Genomic DNA, 12,052 nt, shown 5'->3' with positions numbered 1-12,052 from the left:
GCTTATGATTTTTTTTAGGCTTTTTTTTTTTCAATCCGACCGACCCGATATCAGGAAACGCATTTGACGCGAAACGGAGAAAACAAAGGGGATGGCCTAATGAAATAGGAAGGGGTTTTTGTCTCTAATAGCAAATATGTTGGGTGTTTCAAAAAATATTTCGCTTTAAAAGGTGGCCTTTATTAATTCATCATGATGTGTAATATGCCAGCTTAACTGGATAGTTTTTATGGCATTAGTAAAGCATTTTCTTGTCAAAATGAGGTAAGCGTCTTTCTGTTCTGTTAACTTAATTAAATATAAATATCCGTAACCATGTTATTCTTGTCTGCCGTAAACTTGATTTCCACTCTCAAACTTACCTCCAGAACCTACTTTTTGCGTAGAATAAGCTTTTAGAATGGTGTTCGCTTGTCTTCTGTGGCGATACTTGACGATTCGGGGACATTTTGGGAAAAAAATATTTATAACGGGTCACGCGCTCAACTTGATCGCCCGAACTTGCCCTATTATGCATAACATCCACTTGGCCTTTTGACATCCCATTGAAAAGAGCATTCAGATAGTAACGAACTTCATATTTACGTAACCATTTCTTCTGCTTTTGTGCGTGTCAGCGTTGTGATTTGCGATAATTGGCAAGTCTGTTTTTGTATCTCATGGATGTTCAGATTTGAATCACATGGCCGCTCAACCTCGCAATTTTGTAAATAGTTCACCCTGAAGTCAAAATAGATACGTCCTCAGGAACCCGACAAAGAAGGGTTCTTGACCCGACAGATGAAATGTAAATATTCAGTTAAATATTACAACACAATTGAAAAAACCAAAGACGATGTTTTACTCTGAGAACGACGAACGATTAACATGCTTTCATGTAGTTCATTCAGTTGACACAAGATGATCACGTGCACCTTTATGGTTGCCTAGCACGTGATCAATTTCTTCCTTTTGACAAAACATCATAAAAGTCAGAGACTGCAGAAATCTTCGTCTTTTTACGATCGATTGTCATTACTCTTTCGATTAAATACACACCAACTCTATTTGGAGTTCTGTGGGTCTTTATTGCCTAGACCACGGCTAAAGCACCCTCCCAGGAAGGGTGGGGTGGGTAAAGAAAATTTTACAATGATACTGCTGCACGTGCTAGCTCGCTAGAATCGTAGTAATGAAGTGACACTCAATTTGCCGAAATATGTACATGGGCCTGACTGGCATTTCCGTAATATATATTTAATCCTGATAAACAGGTTTATCACTCACTAAGTACACACCAACTCTCTTTGGGGTTCTGTGGGTCTTTATTGCCTAGACCACTGCTAAAGCACCCTCCAAATCCCCCAAAGGGAGAAAGGGGACCGGATTTAGTGAGTGATACCGTCACAAATCTGCTTGATCGTTTCTAATTTGTAGCGAAGTGAGTGGTCAAAGTACCGTTCGTAAGCATTAGACTTCCAGTCGCCTTGTAGTTTAATATAGTCACTAGGTACACTGCAATGCAAAGCAAAGGTAGCACCTCCTCGTCTAAAGGAGTGTCCAGAGAAACGCAGGCTGTCAAGACCGCATTTGTCTAGAGTTTGTTTCAGTTTGCTGTTGAAAATGGAGTATGTAAGAGTCCTAAGGTCACGACCTTCTCGGAAGGTAAACGCAGGTTCTGCAGCATGGGGGGGCTTTGATAGACACCTGCGAGTTTAAACGCCTGCGTTACCGCTGACCAAGGGCATAACGACGAGTGAGCAATTCGAGGAACTGGGACAAGAAGGGTGCGATTGCGATACTGAATGGTTTTAGACCAACGAACCACGAGGATAATTCCCCACGGGTACAACCTAACGTCGCAGTTGTGCAGGTGGCGGTGCGGGTCAAAAGCCGCTGTTGAGGCTGGCAGCAGGTTTGACTTGTGGAAAAATGAGAAAAATGCTACTAAGCATGCTGCCCAAAAGGTTGCGTCTATCGATGAGTTAAGGTTTAAAACGGCCAGTATTTTGTAAAGGACATCAGGTGAGATAGGAAGTTTTTGCGAGATAGTTGCGCCGTTAATCGCTTGATACGTCGGAGGAGAAGGGTTTTCTGGTGTTTAAACGGCGGTTCTTCCAGTGGGTTAGGATAGCCAAATTGAAAGTGCAATAAGCGAACAACGTTGAGCTAGTTAGGGATGCTGTTTGTAGTCAGAGGTCGCACGAGAAAAACAATGTAGCGAAGGAGGTGTATAGCTTGACAGGGAACGGGTGGATAACCAAAGAAGAGGCAAAAACGAAGGTACGCTCGTAACTGCGACTTGTATGTGGCCGTTGTAGATTGTGCAAAGGCATGGGCACGGTACTGTCTCAATTCTTCCTGAAGTAGCTGTTCTTGAGCGTAGACTGCACCTGGCGTGGGGGAGAAGAAAACGCTGGTTGTGAAAAGTGATCTTGGCAGCTGTCGTTACACTTTGGTATGCGACGTAAGAGTTCACGTAACACATGACTTAGCGCAGGGTCGTGAAGGCGCGAGATGGCGTCTGCCACGAGGGTAGCCTTGGATGGTATGAAACGCGCAGTGATGCGAAAATTGTAGGTAGCTGAGAGCCAGAATATGTCCCGAAGCCATTGCATGACTTGAGGGTTGCGACATGTACCTTTGTTCCGAGTGCAGATAGTCGTAGTGTTATCTAAGTACACAACGACCCACTTGTCACGCAACTGGTATCTCCAGCGAGATAATAGAGACATTTAGCACCGCGTTTTTCGTTATTACGGCTTACGTGAGACTGCAGTTTGAGGTTTGACGTTTGCCGTTTGAGGTTTAATCCTCAATATACTTTAGCAAAGGGTCGTTCCCTCAAGTCAAAACGGGAAGAAACGCAAGGAATTGTGGGTTATAAACACTTCAAAATGGCGGCTGCAGGTGCCAGGTAACGTCTGAACACTTACAACTTATGCCACAACAATTATAGTCGCTTTCAGAATTTAACACTGTTTTGAAGTTCCAATGTGATTTATCTCTTAGACACGATTTTAATGAGATTCTTGAGGTGATGGTCTATGAAGACAGCAGTGATGACTCCAGTAGTAGTAGCGACGGTGACGACTTAGATTACTTAGATTTGCTTCTCGTCGATACAATGTTCCCTTCAACCGTTAAGTTGGACTTTCCACGGCTAAACCTGATCGACCTTAGTGATGCACAGTGTGAAGCCATGTTTAGGAAAGTATTAAGCTTTTGTGCATAACTGTTCCTTTATTTTATGCACGGCCACTGGGGTCCTGAATGGTATTATGTCATCCACAGGTTTCAAAACGAAGACATGGAACGCCTGCTACATGCATTGGAATTACCATCATATTATGAATGTGTACAAAGAACCAAGTGTACAGGAATGGAAGCCCTCATGATTCTACTGAGAAGACTTGTCTACCCCAATCGATGGTGCGACCTTGTTCCAGTGTTCGGAAGGGATGAACCTGAACTCAGTCTTATTTTCAACAAAGTAATGAAGCAATGAAACAATAAAAGAATACTATAGTCACACTCGAAGTCAAAAATCAAGCAACCCTGTGCAAATGTAATGACTGGTGGCGGAGTTAACTTTTGTAATTGCCAAACCATGTAATGATTGTTTTTTTATCTATCTATGGTAGGTGATGGATGATATCTATGAGCGGTTCAATCATTTGCTCACGTCATTAGACCTAGTTTGGCTAGATCCAGAGTTGTTCTCTCAGGCAGTTGAAGCAAAAGGTGCCCCCTTACACCAGTGCTGGGGGTTTATAGATGGGACACCAAGGCCTATTGCACGCCCTATAAGAAATCAGAGAATTATGTTTAGTGGACACAAGAGAACACACTGTTTAAAATTTCAGGTGTGTGGATTGTTTTTGGTTTGAGCCCCGTTAGACCATCGTATACACCTCAGTTATATCTAGGTGATCGCCATTGTCCTTGTTGTCTGGATAATCTTGTGTCCCATAAGCATTTTCCTGTGCATGGTTATCTTAAATAACCTGAACACATCGTTTGAGAAAACTAAGGCGACCAGAGAGTTACAGAATATGGAAACCAGCCCTAAGAGGCAACAATTTGATGCAGGAAAAGGGTAGCCAGGTCCCTTTTTTTTGTCAGAGAAAAAGTTGATATATTTTAAGTGTTGAGCCCCTTACTGTAAAGTATCTGCAGCAGAGTACGTGAAACTTGCTATTAAGGACAGACTGTTGTTATCTATGTAGGGGTTGGAGGTACTTCCAGTGACAGGGTTGTGCGAGACCCTTTTCTGGGAAGGAGGGAGACTTTCTTGGAGTTGACAAAGCATTGTATAGGGGTTATTGGACTTTTTATCAACCTTTCTGTCTGGTTGTGGACTAAAGAAGATTCCTTATTATTTGTCTGCATTGGCATATTCCCTTAAAATTTAGTATGATTTTGTATGAACATGCCTCCCTTCCCTTTCAAGTTATTAAGATTTAATAAATAGGATGTATTTTAATACAAGTACATGTTCACTTTCGGTCAGTACAAGCACCAAATGGCATTATTGCTCACATGTTTGGCCCCATAGAGGGACGAAGGCATGATGCCTTTATGCTTGGGGTCAGTGGTCTTGCTGATAAGCTTGAAAGACTTCAGACACCGACGGGAGAACCTTATGTCATATATGGTGACCCTGCATATGGACTAACCCGCAACATTCTAGCACCATTCCGTGGAGTCCGATTGACAAATGATGAGCAGTTGTTCGACACTCAAATGAGCAAAGTAAGAACATGTGTTGAGTGGGGCTTTGGCAAAATATGCCAAAACTTTGCCTTCATGGATTTCAAAAAAAACCTGAGAGTTTTGCTTCAGCCAGTTGGAAAGTACTATTTAGTTGCTTCTATCTTGGTGAACTGCCACACATGCCTGTATGGGTCCCAAACAAGCACCTACTTTAAACTAGAACCACCATCTCTTGAAAGATATCTTTCAAACCACCAGTCTAGTGGTTTAAAAGATGCTGGCACTAGTGCATAACCTTCAAACGACAGTCAACTCCCGCCTCGCGGACACGTCGCTGTTGCGGGCCCCCCGCTATTGCGGCCAGCAGCTAAATCCCCGGCGAGGGTTACAGACGTTTGCCTGAAATAAATTCCCGCTATTACGGACTCTCTCTGTTACGGACTTACGGACACTTTATTCGGTCCCAACGTTACAATTTTATTGTTTTCTCTCTCGTTATAGCGGACACCGAGCAGCATCTTGGAAAATTTGCACACATATCAAGTCTATTTTTTCTGCTTTTTTTATTCATAGAGGGGAGTTTAAGTTGCTAATGAATTTAGTCTCCTTGGCGACAAAGTGGGGGAAGTTGCAATTCAAATAAGAAGTACACGGAGCCGATTGGAACGATATTTCAAGGCAATGTGATAGCTGATGCAATCACTAGCTGATGTTCAGGTTTTTCCTTGAAAATAATTTTTTTTAGAAATGTAGGTTACTGTACTTCAGTACAGTAGGAAACCAAAACGATGATGGACATTGCTGCAACATACGATGACTGTTATTTACGTACTTAGTACTGTACACAAAGGGTACGTAACTCCTGTTCTGTTAAGTTCTTCTGTTTGTAAATAAAGTTATGACGCTCTTTGCGTGCGACAACGGGTCTGAAAAAGTACTGGAGTTAATGAAAATGAACACACCTCTGACCCCCTTCTGTAATATGGTTTAAAATAAAAATTTTCACGCACCCCGCTATTACTGACTCTTGCTATCACGGAGACTAAACGACGTCCCCGAGCGTGTCTGCTATAACGAGAGTTGACTGTACAGTGTAAGATACAAAAAATATTTAAGGAAAGAAATAAGTGTATTTTTAATAGAACTATGCTCCGAGCAATCGAGCAAGGCACATGTAACATCAATAAAACATTCATTTATGGCCCTGGCTATAACCTCTCTGCGTAATTTGAATGTTATAAATGGTTGAGTAAAATCCTAAAAAATGAAAGCTTTTTGTTGTTGTTGTTATTGTTTTTTTAATAATGAAGAAAGAGAACCAAGATCAACATGACTGTCAAGAACACATTTTCTGAAAATCAGCAGCTCAGGTTCAACAACGATCTTTTAAAAGGGAAAGCAGAGCCCTTCTTTCTTCAATTTCCAACTCCACTCTAGCTCTTCTTTCTTCTGCTTCTGAAGCATACTTCTCTTTGGCAAATTCAAGTTCCATTCTCCTTACATCACGCTCCTCCTTTTTAAATTCTGCTTTTTGGGTATATTTATTAGCTAACATCTCCATTGCAGACAACTTGCTACAGCGACGCTTGGTCTTCTTTTTTGGACGACCTACATAATTTAATTTTAGCAACGATCAGTGAAAACAAAATATTTTTATGCATAAGTAAAGATTATAATTCTGAATACTTGCAGTCTAAAAAAGGGAATACTTTCCTTTGTCTGTAATATGTTACAACTTCTTAATTTCAATGTATTTGAGAAGACAATCTTAGTTCTGAATTGGGTAAGATGTGTGTTCAATCATCTAGATTTTTCCTGCCAATGGACACCATGTTAGCCACAAAGATTAACAGGAGGATATGCTCAGCTGGAAACTGGATAAAGATGTGTTATAGTTCTATGTGATCCTTGGTTTGTTTTATTCTCTTTTGTTTTAAACACTTGATATGCACAAACAAATAAAATAATACTTCAACCAAGGATAAAATTGAACCCCAACATACATTAACCTTATATGACTTACTAGCCCTGGAATGACTAATTGTTTGGCACAGACATGCATCCAATTGATTAAGGCAGTTTGTTCCTGTGGATTCCTATTTTATAAACCTTTTTGGCTATCTTATAAGTACAAAGGGAGTAACCTTATAGACTTTAACAAAGAACAAAGGCCACAAAGAGTGCTAAGCTAAATGGCCAGTTCAAGTCTTGCATACACTTTACTTAGAAACTCATACATGTAGGTTTGTCTTTACAGTGCCTGTAGGAAAAATTAATGGCTCTGATTTTGCCTTAAACTGATGCATTCCATTAATCTTTGGAATATTTTAAATTCCTACTTGAAATACCTTTTGTAGTTGTGCTCTGATCACTATCACTTCCAGCAGAATCTGAAGTATCAGACTCACTGACTGACTTCTCACTACGGCGTTCTAAAATAAAGGAAATTCATGGATCAGAGGTTGTTACCGGAGTGAGTGGCTTACAAAAATATCAAGGGTTATACATATCCTGCAAGTCCTTTTGCACCTCTTGAGCATGTATCTGAACTTCTTCCATAATAACAGGATTAATACCAACACAGCAACTCTGCTATCTACAAACTAAAATAATCTACTTCTCTAAATATTAACTTGCTAATCTTTCAACAGCTGCTTTTCTCATCTCTTCCCCCTTTTTCCTGTCCTCCTCTTCCTTCTTTTTCTTGTCCAGTTTTTCTTTCTTTTTCAACTCAGCAGTATCTCTCCTAAATGCTAATATATCCTCACAGAGCTGGTTTAGTTCAGTAAACTCCTCCTCTGTGCCTGATCTTTAAGATAAAATAAACATTTCCTTATAAGCAAAAACAGAAATCCTCACATGTTGTGAGGTTTAATGACTGTTAATTCCTACCTCTTTAAAGCCTTGGCATTCTCCTCCTAGTACCTATCAAGTATTCTGTCCATTCTCTCTCTGCAACATTTCCCTTTAAGTTCCACTTGTTTTACCTCTGTAGAAAACGCCTCGCTAAGTCGCTTGGCTATATCTTCCCATTCTTGTGGTTTCTCAGGCATGTACTGAGCGACCTCTTTGGCCAATGCAAGGTCGTGGCTTGTTTCTGGCCAGCGAAAGGGTGCCTTATCAGATATAAACTCCTCTTGACGCGTCAGAACTCTTCAAAGTGTGTTTTGAACGGCAAGCTTTATTTTCTTAACTTTAACCAACATTTCACACCATTATACAAATGTCGTTGTCTTTCAATTCACATTATGACATGATGAACACTTATAACCATTGAATTCTAATGAAGTAACTAAGACCTTCAAAGCAGTAGCCATCAGAAGAAAAACATTCATATATGTTACTGTTATGTTTACAATCATTTTTCAAGGTACAGTCTATCACAGGAACCTGACAAAAATGCTGAAGTATCTTATGTGAAATTACACAGCTAAATATTTTCTCCAAGACACACAAATGGGTACACAAAAATAATAAATAGCGCAAATTTAAATTTTTCAGAGGCAAGTGCCTCAGTTCGCCCCATACTGGCTACGGCCCTGAACTTTTTGAGCAGAATTCATTGTTGCTGGTTAATACTATACACTTTAGGTCTCCACTTCAGAAAAGAAAGTGTTTCTTCAGGGGAAATTCCTTGGATAACCTCAGACACCGATCATACACAACAGTTAGATCACACTAAACACACAATCCCACCGAACGGAAAATGCCAGGAGAACATGTTTTCACTTGCTGCGGCCGCCATATTGAATTCGTGAACAGCAGTAGCGTTATTTTTCATTCAACAACAATTATATCGGTGGCCGTTCTTTCGTCCTAATTTTCACTCATGTAAAAAAGAACTTACTCTAAGTGGATTCGTGTCTTTGTACGTGACATAAATGTAAATATGAGGCTCAAAACCTGCCGTAAATGACTTACGTGAAAACCTACCTCTTCGCGTTGAAAACACCGGTTCAAAACCGCAGACGTCACTTCAGAGCCTAATCACGTGATTTCTTCGCGTTCACCGTCAGAGGGTTCCGCCGAAAAACCTGGTGCTAAATGTCTCTAATGCCAGTAAAACTGTGAATATTTCTTTTAAGTTGATATGCGCAGACCCCAGGATTGGTGTGATCTACTGCCCAGTTAGTGTAGAACCAGTCACCGAAAAAAACCGCCACCACCGATAGGGAAAGCATCAGTGGAAAATTCGTCCGAAGAAACTGGCTCTGAGTCAACAAAGAAAGTGTTGCCATTAAAGACACTCAGGAAGTTCGCCCACCTCGAAAGGTCGGCGCGCAACTCTTTGTTAACTCGGGTGTGGTGATGTGGTCGAGATAAGGTGTTCATTACGTCTATTATGCGCCGCAGGAATGTTCACCCTCCGAAAACTACCCGCGCTGCACAATTTAACTTGCCAACAAGAATTTGCAACTCTCGTTTTGTGATCGATCGACTGATTAATGCATCGCTGAGTAATTCACGCAGTTCGCATAGTTTGCTCTCGGGCAAGCAAAGTTGCCTAAGCACTGTATCGATCTCTATGCCTAGAAAAGTTAGCCGCTGAGTGGGGCCTATTACTTTTTCCCAGTTTATGATAAATCCAAGTTCGCTCAAAACGTTGACAAGTTCATTGTAAGCCAGTTCGCACTCACGTCTGCCTTCGCCAATGATAAGAAAGTCATCCAGATAAGCGAGGACTGTGTTGAATCCCCGGCGGGCCATCATGCGCGTGACAGCTTGGGTTAACCAGTGAAAGATTTCCGATGATTTCGTGACCCCAAAGGGGAATTTGTTATCATACAAATACGTGAAATGTTAGTCACCCTGGAATTGCCGCGCAAGACCAGTGGCGCAGTGGTTCGATGGGTGTATAGGAACATGACGATAGGCACTCTTGAGATCGATTTTTGCAAGATAGGCATTTGGCTTAATATTCGATACTGCTTGTTCAACAGTTACGTAAGAAAAGTGTTGCGTCGTGGCATAGGAATTGACATGGGAGTGCTGTGGTCTGCTACAATCATGAATGAGCCGGATTTTGTCAGTGTTTGGCTTAGGGATAGCCCCCAGTGCGCTAACAATAGTGGGTTTTGCTTGCGTTACTACGTAATTGCCGATTCGAATTTCTTCGCGAATTTGTTTCTCTACTTTATCACGCACATCGCTTGCGGTCGCTGATTTGTAGTTGCTAATTTCCGCCTTTTCTAAAACGCTATTGCTGGGAATAATTTGAAACCCTTTTTTGAGTCCGTCAATGAGAAAATCCCTGTCGGGATCATGTTCGAGATTCCGTGTCCAGGCCTAGTGATTCACGGGGGAGGTAAAAACCGGTGTAACTATTGGCTGTCACGCAGTAGTGATTGTGTGATACTCATGCTGTGGGTGACCTTGATGACAGTTTGGCACCAAGCAGACGTGCTGATAACGACAGTTTGGCCAATGACATCCTGTAATAGAATTAAACTTGCGACAAATAGGGATCGTGTGGGATTCCTGTGGTTGACGGTTTAGGCGTGGGGGAAGTTTCTGTAAGTTAGCGCCTGGCATTGGAGGCCGCCGCCGAATTAGAAATCTTGTATGCAGATGCTGAGAGTCGCTTCCCCATCTGAAACCATACTCACACTGTAACTTACGATATTCGTTATCGTACGCAACCACCGAAGCAAGAGTGTGAGACTCGAGGAGCTAAGCGAATTTCACTGTGTATGCCAAGTAATCGGCAATGTCGGAAGTGGTCGCCGACAGCTTCCCCTTTTTGAGGAGCTCGTGCATAATTCGCGAGTTTGCGGCAACCCACATTGACAGGGTAATTTGTTCCAACTTTGGTTTCCCTTTTGCCGCACGGAGAACAATCTTTGCCCCGCTTGCATTGTTTCCAATTTCTTATTCTTCTTCGCTAATGTCATATGTTCCCAGGTTAACAAAGTCTGGTATTAACAAAGGTTTCTCACCTTGTTTAGTGCCTGCCTTTTGCTGACGGCCCAGAAGCACGTGTGGGTCATTGTCCAGTAGTGAGAGAGAAGTCGAAGTTAGCGTCACTGGCGACTTGCCTGATCCGCTGAAGTCGGTCGTTCCGAGGGCCAAAAGCGAGTCCTCAAGTGTGCCTGCTCCTTCAATCTTCTTCAGGATTTCTTCAAGACTGCCATCTTTCGCTAGGGTTTCGGTTGTGACTGGAGTGCTTTCGTCGCTCATCAATTCTTTCGCACCTGTCTGCTTTAACTTTCTCAAAGCCGCTTCAAAAATACCCTTCTGGCCCACGCTTAGACCCAGGTTTTCTGAATCGTTGGAAGTGAGGAGTTTCAAGGCCTCCTCACTATCAAGATCCTCTTTTTTCAGTACCTCAATGGTAGCTTCTTTCAATTGGTTAGCTTCGCACCAAGATTTAAAGTCAAAAGTCGTAGTAATGAAGTGACACTCAATTTGCCGAAATATGTACATGAGCCTGACTGGCATTTCCGTAATATATATTTAATCCTGATAAACAGGTTTATCACTCACGAAAATTCGATTCAGAACTATATTTAAAAACTATGTTTTTTTTTCTTTATCTGAGGAGAAATGAATGAGTTTCACTCAAGAGCGTGTTTTGTTATCTTTAAACTGAATTTATTACCAAAGCTTAAAAAACTGAAAGACGTCAAAATGGGACAGCATATTACAAAAGAATTAAAGGTGTGAACGTGTGTGCCAAGGGGCCTCTGCTGGCGCGACATGTGGGTGACCCTCAAATGGTCTTGATGACACCTCACTTGAAAAAATTAACTGGAACCCTACAGTTCAATTGTGTAACACGTACCACCGGCAACCCAGTGTACGCATTTTATGGAGCGTCTTGTTGTAAATGGAACATGGAAATTTCCATGTATAAGACTGGAACAAAACCACTTATATTCTTGTAATTTCACCATGCCATTATTGTTTATGAAACATGGAAATTTCTATGTATAAAGCTGGAACAAAACCATTTATATTCTTGTCATTTTATCTCGCCAATTGTAAATCCATGGAAATTTCCATGTACAAGGTTAGATCAAACCTCCTTATAACCTTACAATCTTACTCCAGGTATGTCACTAGTAAATGCATGGAAATTTCCATGTACATGACTAGAATAAAACTATTGATAATCTTGCAATTTTACCATGCCACTGGCAAATCCATGGAAATTTCCACGTACATGGCCGCGTCAAAACTACTTACTATATCTACATCAGGCTGGACCAAAACTTTAAATTGTAATCTTGTAATTTTATGATGCCACTGGTAAATCCATGTAAATTCTCATTTACAGAACTAGATAATAAACTACTTGTTATCTCATAATTTTACTATGCCACTTACAAATCCTTGGAAATTTCCATGTAAACATGTA

General features: G+C 41.3%; 1 pseudogene; it reads right to left on the bottom strand.

Moving 5' to 3' along the window:
• Positions 1-2,330: 2,330 nt before the first annotated feature.
• Positions 2,331-9,402, bottom strand: LOC138021243 (uncharacterized; annotated as a pseudogene).
• Positions 9,403-12,052: the final 2,650 nt, after the last annotated feature.

This window comes from Montipora capricornis, chromosome 10, assembly GCF_036669925.1.
Source record: "Montipora capricornis isolate CH-2021 chromosome 10, ASM3666992v2, whole genome shotgun sequence".
In the NCBI taxonomy this organism is placed as follows: domain Eukaryota; kingdom Metazoa; phylum Cnidaria; class Anthozoa; order Scleractinia; family Acroporidae; genus Montipora; species Montipora capricornis.
This window is presented reverse-complemented; position numbering and strand designations above follow the sequence as displayed.